Source organism: Zootoca vivipara, chromosome 4 (genome assembly GCF_965207765.1).
Source record: "Zootoca vivipara chromosome 4, rZooViv2.hap1.1, whole genome shotgun sequence".
Lineage (NCBI taxonomy): Eukaryota > Metazoa > Chordata > Lepidosauria > Squamata > Lacertidae > Zootoca > Zootoca vivipara.
In genome coordinates this window covers 29,049,824-29,062,648 of record NC_142587.1, presented here as the reverse complement: position 1 = coordinate 29,062,648, position 12,825 = coordinate 29,049,824, and the positions used below count along the sequence as shown (strand labels likewise).

Genomic DNA, 12,825 nt, shown 5'->3' with positions numbered 1-12,825 from the left:
CTCGCCATTACAATCCTGGCTGCAGTAGTGGCATACATACATGAATAGTGGTCTAACTTCTTCTTAATTTCTGTTGTCATGATTCCTAATAAAAAGGCCTCCGGTCTTTTAGTGAACTTTTATCTAATTCATTCGCTGAGTGTGGATCCTTTGGCAGCCAAAATGGTACTGTCCATATACAAGAAGCGTGGGTATCAGGAGGCTTGGGATTTGTAAATCTACAAAAAAAACTTTAGGGGGGGAGGGACCAATGGGGGAGGCAAACCATAAACAGCCCAATAAAGACTGGGCATGCTCAGTGAGCAAGGAAGGCTAACTGACACTTGTGGGGAGGTGGTGTGAAATGATGCTTTCTGTAAAAACGCATAGCTGCAGCGACCCCAAACAAAAGTATAGTGTTACCTTGGGTTACAGACGCTTGTTTAGACGCTTCAGGTTACAGACTCCGCTAACCCAGAAATAGTACCTCAGGTTAAGAACTTTGCTTCAGGATGAGAACAGAAATTGTGCAGCGGCGGCACGGCGGCCCCATTAGCTAAAGTGATGCCTCAGGTTAAGAACAGTTTCAGGTTAAGAACGGACCTCCAGAACGAATTAAGTTCTTAACCCGAGGTACCACTGTACTCCACATTGCAGCATTTTGTGAATAGGAGTACTCCACTCCCAAATAGGAGTATTCAATACTACTCTCATTTCTTGAAACTATTAATGTGGAATGAATAAAAACACTTAGATCAGTAATAGAAAGAACTGTTTGTGCAATCCCCATTTGAATGGCATCATAACCTGGTATCCCTAAACTCAGCTCTCCAGAAGTTTTGTGACTACAATTCCCATCATCCCTGACCACTGGTCCTGTTAGATAGGGATGATGGGTGTTGTAGTCCCAAAACATCTGGAGGGCCGAGTTTGGGGATGCTTGCTCATAATGTTGAACAGTTTTTCCTACCCAATATTCCAAACTGCTTTGAATCTCCCCTCAGTTCTAAAAGCTGTTCACCATGCAGAATTGGAAGCTGCTGTCTAAACCTGTCTAAAGCTCTCTTGAAATGAGTTTCTCATTTCTCATTGCCAGCATTTGGATGCTGGCAAATGTGTCTAATGTAGTGCACTAGAATATAATGTATGGATCTGTCAACGTCTTACCTGTGTATGCATTAAATAAAAAGGGCTTACGAACAGTTTGGGAGCCGATATATTTTTTCCAGCACTAGTAGTTCTAAGCTTTGGAAAGCTTTTGTTCTGAGATTAGCAGCTGCACCCTATGGACAAAGATAAAATCTGTGTTGCAATGCTTTTGCTGAAAGAAAGAAGTCAGCCTTTCTTCTTTCAATGCCAGGTGCTGATGTCATAGTAACCGCAAATTGGCTGATTTTCCAAAAACCTCTCCATATTTGTTCAGTGACCTCTGTCTGAGAGTTGCTTCATTTTCAAAGGATTCATTTAATGATTCTACATCAGTAGAAAAGAAGGCATATGTAACTATAATTACTTCCATAGGTGACTCTGTTTTTTTTGTTTTGCTTTTGTTCAAAGGTCGGTACCTAGAGAATGAAAGGCAGCTGTCATGGTAGACGATCTGTCTTTGGGGGAAATGGGAAGGGAAATGTAATATTATTTCAGACCCAATTTGATTTTCCAGAAACTACTTGGCTCGTCATTATCTTCCTTCCAGAAAATGATGTGATCAGCAACGTAACAATGCTTTCGGTCCCTTGTTGCAATCCCCCAAAGGATCTTGTCTGTGTCGAGTTAACCACAATGTTTTCAAACAATAAATTCTGTATGTAATAATGATTTTAGATTCTATTCTCTTTTCTTTTTGGAAGGTAAAAGATAAAACACAACACAACAAATGAAGGGGTCCAATGGGTAACTCAGAAGTTTTGTTTTATCTTTCACAAAAAAAGTTTTATGTCAGACGCCTTGTTAATAGTAGAGAGCAGCATTCAGAGGTTTTGAACTGCTATTCCCATCTGTCCTGGCCAACATGTGGTGGCTGAGGCTGATGGGAATTGTATTACTCAACATTTGGGGGGCACCAAGTTGGGGAAGACTGGATGATGATGATTACCCTGCCCATCTGGCTGGGTTTCCCCAGCCAATCTGGGCGGCTTCCAACTGAATATTAAAAACATGATGCAGCATAAAACATTAAAAACTTCCCGAAACAGGGCTGCCTTCAAATGTCTTCCAAAAGTCTGGTAGTTGTTTTTCTCTTTGACATCTGATGGGATGGGGTTCCACAGGGCGGGCGCCACTACCGAGAAGGCCCTCTGCCTGGTTCCCTGCAACCTCACTTCTTGCTTTGAGGGAACCGCCAGAAGGCCCTTGGAGTTGGACCTCAGTGTCCAGGCTGAATGATGGGGGTGGAGACGATCCTTCAGGTATACTGGACCGAGGCTGTTTAGGACTTTAAAGGTCAGCACCAACACTTTGAATTGTGCTTGGAAATGTACTGGGAGCCAATGTAGGTCATTCAGGACTGGTGTTATATGGTCTTGGTGGCCACTTCCAGTCACCAGTCTAGCTGCTGCATTCTGGATTAATTGCAGTTTCCTAGTCATGTTCAAAGATAGCCCCATGTAGAGCTCTTTGCAGTAGTCCAAGTGGGAGATAACCAGAGCATGCACCACTCTGGCGAGACAGTCCGTGGGCAGGTGGGGTCTCAGCCTGCGTACCAGGTGGAGCTGGTAGTCAGCTGCCTTGGACACAGAATTGACCTTCGCCTCCAAAATGACTTCCAGGCTACACACCTGGCCCATCAGGGGCACAGTTACCCCATTCAGGACCAGGGAGTCCTCCACACCCACCCGCCCCCTGTTCCCCAAAAACAGTACTTCTGTCTTGTAAGGATTCAACCTCAATCTGTTAGCCGCCATCCATCATCTAACTGCCTCCAGGCACTCACACAAGGACCTTCACTGCCCTCACTGGTTCTGATTTAAAGGAGATGTAGAGCTGCTATAGAGCCTGTAAGTAAAACAGTATGTTCCCTTGGAGCTAATTCCCACAAAACAAGATTCTGTGTGCCCATAATGTACATAGTCTAGTACTGTATGTATTGTATCCAAAATTCAAGCTTTTCAGTATTTTCACAGTTTTAGTGAAAAAATGTTACTTGTACTGTAAGTTTTGTAAGGAACAGGTAGGTAGCCGTGTTGGTCTGACGCAGTCAATAAAAAATAAAAAATACAGTGTTTCAGTGTATCTGACGAAGTGTGCATGCACACGAAAGCTCATACCTATGACAAACTTATTTGGTCTCTAAGGTGCTACTGGAAGGATTTTTTATTTTGTAATTAAGTCAACCTTTCATATTTTCATAGGGTTTTTTAAACAGCTTTTAAAAAAGAAAACAGCTTAACATACGATGTCTAATCTTCAGAAACTGGCACAACAAAATCTTGTTTATTTTATTTAAAAACATTGAACCAGGTAAGGCTGTTACAACAGCAAAAGTCAGAGATGAAATTTGGCAACAAAGCTAACAAATGAATTAGAACACAGCAATAGAGATTCATCAGTGGAACTATTGCATAACCATCAGCCAATAGTTATAATTTGCAGGCACCACACAGGAGCTTGGTTAAGAATATGTGCAGCAATACACCATTGCACTTCGTGCCACATGATTCTTCTAATCTAATTTTGTAAGCGTAAAGTGTATAGGATTCAAATTAGATTTTTCCTCTGGTTGTAGTTGTCTGCCTTTTTTTCTTCTAAGTCTAGACTGTGGAATAAATCCCAGGAAAAACCCCCCCCCCACTAGTTTTTTTTAATAAAAAAAAATCATATAACATGCTTCAAACATAAGTAGAGGAAGTGGTAATGTGATATGTGCAGTATATTTACTCCTAGCGGTTAATCCCTACCCCAGAGATATTTTAGAGGTAAACTACCAGCTTCCCCACCCCCTTATTTAGTTAACTGTTTACAAGCCAAACCATTTTTAAAGCAGACAAGCACACTTTACTTAATTAAAGCAAAGAAGGAGAAACAAGTTGATCATACATATTGGGTTCCTGATTCTTTTTACTTTTTTGTGCGGGTGGGCAGATTCCATCTAAAACTGCAGATGCATTTTCATTCTTTTCATTAATTGACCAGCTCTTTATTTATTTTTTTGATTATTTTATTTTATGATTCCTTCCTTAGGGATTGCAGTAATGTCCTTAGGCTGCTCAAAAGCTTTTCAAGTGTCGGTTTATCTCTGGGAACAGAGTTTCCCTTTGCCGTTGGACGATGCTCAAGAAAGCAGCTGGAATCAGTTGTGGGAAAATAATTCCAAATCACTTGACAATTGTTTTTGTGTATCTGTCTTCATACGTATCATGTTATGAAGGCAGAAGGAAGATTGCCTCTTGCTTGTGGCATTTCCTCCTAGACACAGTTAACCGTATCAGTCTTCGTTTATTTGTTTGGCTCCTTGAAGAGGCTTCCATGATACATAAAAATCTGCTGAACAAGAGCATGAACTGACTGAAATGCTTATGGGTGGTGAAAGTCAGTGTTTCAAACTGGTTGACCCAGGGATGTTCTAGGAACGAAAAGCCAAACGAAGCTATGCAAGTGTGGGCCTGATCTAGATGGGAGACAAATCGTGCCCTCCCTAAAAGAGGGCATGTGTTGCGGTGAGACCTGGAGACTGACCTCCTGTGTTGTGGGTGGGTAAGATTGGTCAGCCACAACACCCGATTGGTAGGTTTCTCGATGTTGGGTTCAATCTGGCCAATCCGGCCAATGGGGCGCAGTCCAAATGGATTGAGGGACCTATATATACCCATGCATGTGACCCAGAGCTTCCTCTTTTGGCTTGTGCATTCGGAACACCCGCCCACTTCTCCCTACTTTTATGGCATTTTGCGCTTGACCTTGCTATGCTGTCGTGTGTCGTCTGTCATTGGGACAGGGGCACAGCAGGAATTTTCCCTACTTGGCTGATTGGCTGTTGCCATTTGGGTTTTGCCTGCCGCGTAGCAAATCGTCACAACTTGTAAGGTTGTGGATAGGCACTGGTTCAGGTGATAGGGATGGGAGAACGGTCTTGCCATCCCTATGTGAAGGGTATTCTGTTAAAAGAATCCAGGAACTCACAGGGGGACATCTGGTTGGTGGACATAGCCTGTTCCCGGCTTTTCGCCTACCCAGGTGTTCACCCTTGGCTGACCTACAGGTATGTTCTTTGCTTAATGTGGTTGTTGTGTTTATGCGGTCTGGGGCTGTGACCATCAGGTCATCTGCAAAGAGCCCAAATTTGTACAGTAGGTATTCCGTAGCATGCTTACTCCAACCGCGGAGACAAAGTACAGACATCCTGGCTAGTAGCTGTGCTTTTCTTTCTGAATTTTAGCTGTAACATCAAATTTGCAATGATGTTAATATTGGTTAAACTCAGTGTTAAATCTGCTGAAGAACATAGACTGAGAACTAACATGGGGAGGAAATTGGCAGGAGAAGAATGAGGTCATATATCTTTTTGTAATTTGTAAGGAAATACAGTAAATATGTTTCTCATATGTTCTTTTGTTAGAGCCAGCCATGAAAAAATGCCAGAGCCATTCAGAAATCATCTGCCAAGGCTTGCTTACATTCTCATACTGTGATTCCTTCTGGATGCAATTAAATGCATATTAGGAAATGCATTCCCCTACAAACTACCACTAGCCACAGATCCCACAAAGCTATTTGGAGCTCAGGTTCTCTCATTGCAACTATTTCAGTGCATCCATAGTGCACATAGCAGAATAGTCGCTACTGGCTACTGGCAATAATATACACGAAGTGCCTTAAATTCTGAGCTGCAGATTCCTACGAACATTTACCAGGATGTGATTTCCACTGTGTTGAGTGGGAAGTGTGTACATAGGATAAGGTTACCAGACGTCCCCATTACCGGGACAGTCCCGGGATTTACAAATCAGTCCCCTGACAAAAATCCATCTATTTAGTAGGAAGTTGAAAAGTGTCCCCAGACTCGTTGAAAAAAATCTGCTAACCTTAGCATAGGATTGCCCCATGAATTCCTAACATAAAGCAGTTTTTATTCTGGGAAAATTGGGAAAGTCACAAAACCTAGGCTGATAGAGCCAGCAAGCAGAGCCATTATAAAACAGCACTCTTCTGTTTTCATCTTATCAGTCACACATCATGCATATAACTCTTACATCAAACCAGATTGCTTCTTTACATTTGTCCCAAACCAGGTCATTCAACCACATCACCCGGTGGGTGCTCATAAACATCTTTGTTTTCAGCTGTGCTCTTTGAAATCTTCCGAACAAATTGAAATGAGCCACTGTTCTATTTTCAGAATACAAAAGGAAACCCTTTGAAGAAGACTTGCTTTTGCAAATAAAGAAAAGCAACTAAAGGTAAATATTATCTTCTTCTTCTTCTTCTTCTTCTTCTTCTTCTTCTTCTTCTTCTTCTTCTTCTTCTTCTTCTTCTTCTTTTCTTCTTCCACGTTTTCCAGAATGCTTTCTTCAGTCTAAAGTCTTAATACATTTACACGGAACAAACCCTATCTAATAAAATGTGTCTCAAGCTAGAACTAATCTTGCTATTGATTCAGTGCTATCTTTGAAGTATTGCTTAGATCAGTGGTGGCCAAACTTGGCCCTCCAGCTGTTTTTGGACTACAACTCCCATCATCCCTAGCTAACAGGACCAGTGGTCAGGGATGATGGGAATTGTAGTCCCAAAACAGCTGGAGGGCCAAGTTTGGCCACCACCGGCTTAGATGATTGGATGGCTTTAAAAGAGAATTAGACTCACCCAGACTCACCCAACCCTACTTTGTTAAACATGTATTCTGTAGCTGACCTCCTTTGTAATGTTTTATTATGAAATCTTTAAGATAATATTTAATTTTCTGTTATGTTACTTTGACTGTATACTCTATATTTGACTTTCTTCAGATTGTTTTATTTATGTTTTATTGATTTAATATGCTGTAAAGCGCTTTCAGATTTTTCTTAAAAATATAAAGCGGTATAGAAATAAAATAAATAAAATAAAATAGAAAAAATAGACATATTTATGGAGAAAAAGGCTAAAATAGCTACTAGCCACTGTTAAATATAATTGTTTAATTGACAATGAAATGGAGAATGTCTGATTGTGTGTTACTGAAGGCTTTAACACGGGGTTTTTCCATAGGGCTATATTAAGCTCACTGAACTTCTATATAGGTTGATAACTGTTACTGTGTTCTAGCTTCCCAATAACAAAAGGAACCAGGCAGGGATGCCCCCTTTCTCCGCTATTGTTTATAATGGTGTTAGAAATTCTCCTAAATAATATCAGAAATGAAAATAAACTAAAGGGAATAGCAGTTGGAGAAAATACCTGTAAGGTTAGAGCATTTGCTGACGATCTAATAATAATAACTCAAGATCCTAAAGAAAATATACCAAAAGCATTAGAAATAATTAAGTTTTATGGGAAGGTGGCAGGTTTGAAAATTAATTATCAAAAAAACGATGTGACTCACCAAAAATATGGATGCAAAAGAGAGGAAAGAGTTACAACAACAGACAGGACTAGAAATCAAAACCAAAGGAAAGTACCTAGGCATTTGGATAACACCAAAATGTATAAAATTATATGATGACAACTATAAGAGAGTATGGGGGGAAATTAAGAAATATATGGAAATGTGGAACAAGCTGTCTCTATCATTGTGGGGAAGAATATCAATTGTCAAAATGAACATACTTCCGAATAAGATGTTTTTGTTTCAAACTATACCAATTCTGGGAGGTATGAAATGTTTCACGGAATGGAGAAAAGAAATAACAGAATTTATTTGGAATGGTAGAAGACCTAGGATTAAATACCAACTGCTGACCGACAGAAAAGAAAAGGGGGGATTTGCTCTCCCGGACTTTTAACCAGGACTAGTCTGGTTAAAAGAATGGATAACCTTAAAGGATCCAGAATTACTTGATCTAGAAGGGGTGGACAACCGATTCAGTTGGCATTCATACTTAATTTACGATATGGTCAAAGCCCACAAAGGCTTTTTAAACCATCTGATAAGGAAGTCATTATATTTAATCTGGGCAAAATATCAGGGAATCCTGGAGCCCAAAATACCTTTGTGGGTATCACCAAAAGAGGTGGTAACAGTGAAAAAACTTAATATGGAAGTTAAAAATGCCACATACCAGGAACTATTAGAAAAGAAACAAAATGAGTTATGTCTAAAGAAATATGAAGAAATAAAAGAACTTCTGTCTGATTGGCTACAATGTTTCCAAATAAATCAAAGGTTTATTTTAGACAAAAAATTGGGACTTGCAAAAGAAAAATCAAAATTTGTAATAGAATTGACTCAGAGAAAAGGAAAATATATTTCACGCCTATACGATCTGCTGCTAGAATGGGAACTTAAAGAAGAACAAACAAAAACAGTAATGATAAAATGGGCCCAAGATCTCAGATATAATGTCCTAGTAGAACAATGGGAAAGATTGTGGAAGGAGGATATGAAATTTACTGCCTGTTATAATCTAAGGGAGAATATACTAAAGATGATGTACCAAACACCAGAGAAACTTGCCAAAATGTATAAAAACAAATCGTCTGTGTGCTGGAGGTGTAGTGGAGAAAAGGGATCTTTTATACACATGTGGTGGAGTTGCCCCATCATTTGTAATTATTGGAATATGATTTATGAAGAATTTAAAAAGCTACTAAAGCATACATTCAGAAAAAACCAGAATATTAAATATAATACCAGAGGATATTAAAGCAACAAAAAGGACATTATTAATGTATGGAACAGTAGCAGCAACAGTCCTAGTGACTCAAATTGGAAATCCAAAAATTTACCCAGCATAACAGATTGGCAAACTGATGTTAGAATATTTACAGTTGGCAAAAACAACAGCAAGGATAAGAGGACAAACGAGACAAAACACACAGGAGGGATGGAAGAAGTTTAAAGAATATTTATTGAAAAATGGAATATCTGAAAACCTAATAGCAGACTTAGGCTGAACCTAGTATAAATAGTAAGAAATGAAATGATAAGCAGATACAGTATTCATAAATGTGCGATAAAATAAGAATAACATAAATTACAGAGAGAATAATTGGAAGAGCTGTTTTTAAGGCTATTTTTTGTTGTTTATACTTCTTTCATTTTCTTTTTTTCTTTTTCTTTTGCTCGGCAATTTCTGTGTGAGTTCTTATACTTTGTGTATTTTTTTATTTTTTGAAATTTTTGTATGTATTTTTCTTTTTTTGTTACCAAGTTTGTATTTTAAAACATTAAAAGAATAAAGTATATATATATATATATATATATATATATATATATATATATATATATATATATATAAACTGTTACTGTGTTCTGATGAGGTGTTTAACTTTAGATCATATGGGAGGCTACTGAATTGCAAATTCACTACTGTATCTTGGAAGGGTGGTGGCTGTTGTCTTTTGTTCCCAGCCAGTGTGGGAGTAAGGTGCCTCTCCAGGAACTGCATAGTCTTTGGGGCTGGAATGCAGGCAGGCTAATGGAGCCTGTGTGAGAGAAAGCTAGGTTTGTTAGCTCTGATTATAAGTTATTTTATTTTTTTATAAGATGCTGAGCATGTGTTTGGACAAGATAGTGTAAAACTGTTTGGATGCAACATTTATTGGGTTTTGTTCTGTTTTGAAGAAAGTTATGCAAGAAAGGTTTTTGAATAATATCTGATGGGTCTGGATAATGTTTTATTCCAAAAGGAGTCCGTTTTTATGCACCCAGTTGCTTCAAGCTGCACAATACTTTAATATCTGCAATTGCCACAAAGACTAGGTTCTACCACTACTATTGGAGTTGATATGCCTCCAAGTGCCAGTTCCTGGGAATCACAAGTGCTGTTGTGCTTAGCCTTCTGTTTCCTAAGGCACCTGGTTGGCTGATATGAGAAGAGGATGGTGGACTAGAGGGGCCACTGACCTGATCCAGCAGGCTCTTCTCATCTTCTTATGCTGAGATTTCTGAGTCTATCTTTATTTAATTTTTGTGGGGGGTAGAAGAGAAGTATTGGTCATCCGCAATACCATTTTCATTGTCCTTGATTACTTAGTTATAATGTTTCTTGAACAATACTTCAAATACGGACTATTTCAAACAGAGTAGTTTATACTTTGTTTAAAATAGTTATTAACAAGGGGCGGCCTCAGTGAAGCTACAAGTTGCATATTTGCTTGGCTCTGCCTTCCTCCTGCAAAAACATTTGTTTCACAGCAAAAACAACTCCTGATTCACTTCTTATTACTTGGTAGGTGTGAAGGGAATGTTACCAGGCATTGCCAAAAATAAAGGTGGTGCTCTTACTGATTATTTCCATCCTCTGGAAAAGAGGGGCCTAGGCCAGAATTGCGAATTGCAGCCAGACAAGAAGGCTCCTGGAACACAAAGATTTGCCTGGCAAACTCAGAATCAAGCCAAGCTAGATGGTTCTGGCTTCAGGAAAGAATTAGTGGCTCAATTGCTCATTTTTAAGCACGAGCTCATGGAGATCTGGAGCACAATGTTAAAACCTCTAGGAGCCAAGATGGCTGTGTTTGGCATGCATCTTGGTCACATTGCAACACCAATCTCTGAAACTCTAGACATGGGAATTCAGAACTCAGAGCAATTATTATTTCTACTGTATGTTGAGAAAGCAAATTGATTAAGAAAAATCTGGAGCTGATGCAGCTTTTCATCAGATGAAGAAATGTTCGTTTTTGTGGATGTTGGAAGGCACAGAAGACTGGGAGAATTTGGCTTTAATGTAAGTTACCATGGTTTTCCCAGTAGTGATGTATGGAAGTGAGAGCTGGACCATAAAGAAGGCTGATCGTCGAAGAATTGATGCTTTTGAATTATGGTGCCGGAGGAGACTCTTAAGAGTCCCATGGACTGCAAGAAGATCAATCCTATCCATTTTGAAGGAAATCAGCCCTGAGTGCTCACTGGAAGGACAGATCCTGAAGCTGAGGCTCCAATACTTTGGCCACCTCATGAGAAGAGAAGACTCCATTTGCTTGATGTTTTCATCTTTATATGCTATATTTTTAGGAGTCAATTTACTACATCTTCATATATTAATAGCATGGGTTGAAGCACGATGTAGGGGGTGGGGGGAGATCAGTCCCATCCCCATATTTTTATAGTTCACTGAGAGAGAGGCAGGAATGGGGTTTCTTTAATTTATATTAAATTCACTGTTACAGCAACTTCCCCCACAATGGAGTAGTTTTTACCTTAAAGTATAAGTTCTCATTCTATGACAAGGACACTGTGAAAGTAATATAGCCTTTATGATCAGACCGTATACTTTCTTATCTACTTGATATGTCTTGCTGATTTGTTGTGAAACTGAGGACTAGGTAATTAACATTACATCTTTCTGTTCTCTGTTACATCATTTTACATCATCTTCTGCAAATATTCATGTAGTGAGTGAGAAGGACCTATATTCTCATACTACTAACATGCCTGGAGAACCTGAAAAATACATTTGTTTGGGGGGCACGTGAAACTAAAACATGATCGGTCCCTTTTCATGGAAAACCTCCATGTAGAGCCTGATAATAAGGTGATTTATAAAAATTATTGAACTGAAAAAAGCAGATGAATCATTGACTTCAAACTAATATATTGTTGAATGCTTCACCTATAGCACTGCCATGACCACCATCACAATCATTTAAGAGCTGCATAAGATTAATCTAGAAGCCAGTGAGGAAACTGCATAGGACTGGTAGTTTATAGTACGTCTGAAAGAAAACCATATGCCTATTTCTACTTCAGTGAATAAAGGTCACAAGAAAAACATCTGGGACATGACTAGCTATCACACAACCTTTTAAATAATGCTATGGACTAATTAAGAGTATTGTGAAATTACTTTCTAATAGGCTACATCTCAGTCTGTGCCAAATCTTGATTTCCTGGAATCATTTTTTAAACCATCTGTTTATCATTCTCGCTGTAGAATCAAGCCAAGTGATGCAGCACAGCTAGATACTTTGAAGTCTAGTAATGCTACCACAATTTCCACTGCATGTGTCTGAACAACAGACAGGCCACCTTTCCAATTAACAAATAGCACTTAGCTCGGCTTTCCCATTGTGGCTTTCCAGGATTTCAGGTATGCAATTCCTGTGCAGGCTGGTCCATTAGGGCAAATGGGATATTGTTCTACAAACCTCAGTCTTGATTCCTCCAAGACCACCAGCCTGCATTCTTACTTAAAACCAGCCCTGGCTGCCTGCTTCCTCCTCTGTAGTCTCAGTTTCGTCCTTGTACAACTGAGCAGGGAGTTGGATGGGGACAAAGTAATTAGTTGGCTAGTCCAGTAACGTCTAGACTACGTAGAGCAGGGATAGACAACAAGACGTTGCTGAATTACAACCTGCACCATCCCTCACCACCAGTCATGCTGATGGGAGTCATAGTCCAACAATACCTGGAGGATGCAACAGGTGCTACCCTTGCTCTTGAGCAGGGGTCAGCAAACTTTTTTAGCAGGGGGCCGGTCTACTGTCCTTGTGGGGGCCGGACCCTTGTGGGGGCCGGACTATATTTCGGAAAAAAATATGAACGAATTCCTATGCCCCACAAATAACCCAGAGATGCATTTTAAATAAAAGGACACATTCTACTCATGTAAAAACATGCTGATTCCTGGGCCATCTGCGGGCCGGATATAGAAGGCAATTGGGCCGCATCCGGGCCCCGGGCCTTAGTTTGGAAACCCCTGCTCTAGAGGGCTTATCCTTCTTTAGGTGCCTAGATGGCAGATTAGCTATGAATTAACCTGTAAACTTGCC

The 12,825-nt window shown here is 39.7% G+C and overlaps 1 long non-coding RNA gene across 2 annotated transcripts; it reads left to right on the top strand.

The window, feature by feature from the left end:
• Positions 1-4,561: 4,561 nt before the first annotated feature.
• LOC148685880 (uncharacterized) lies at positions 4,562-10,417 on the top strand. Of its 2 annotated transcripts, none has more exons than XR_015949494.1 (3): positions 4,562-4,701; positions 6,314-6,374; positions 10,288-10,417. It is a non-coding gene; the product is annotated as an uncharacterized LOC148685880 (long non-coding RNA). The 2 variants fall into 2 exon arrangements; XR_015949495.1 differs by lacking the exon at positions 4,562-4,701 and adding an exon at positions 6,089-6,227.
• The last annotated feature ends 2,408 nt before the right edge of the window (positions 10,418-12,825 follow it).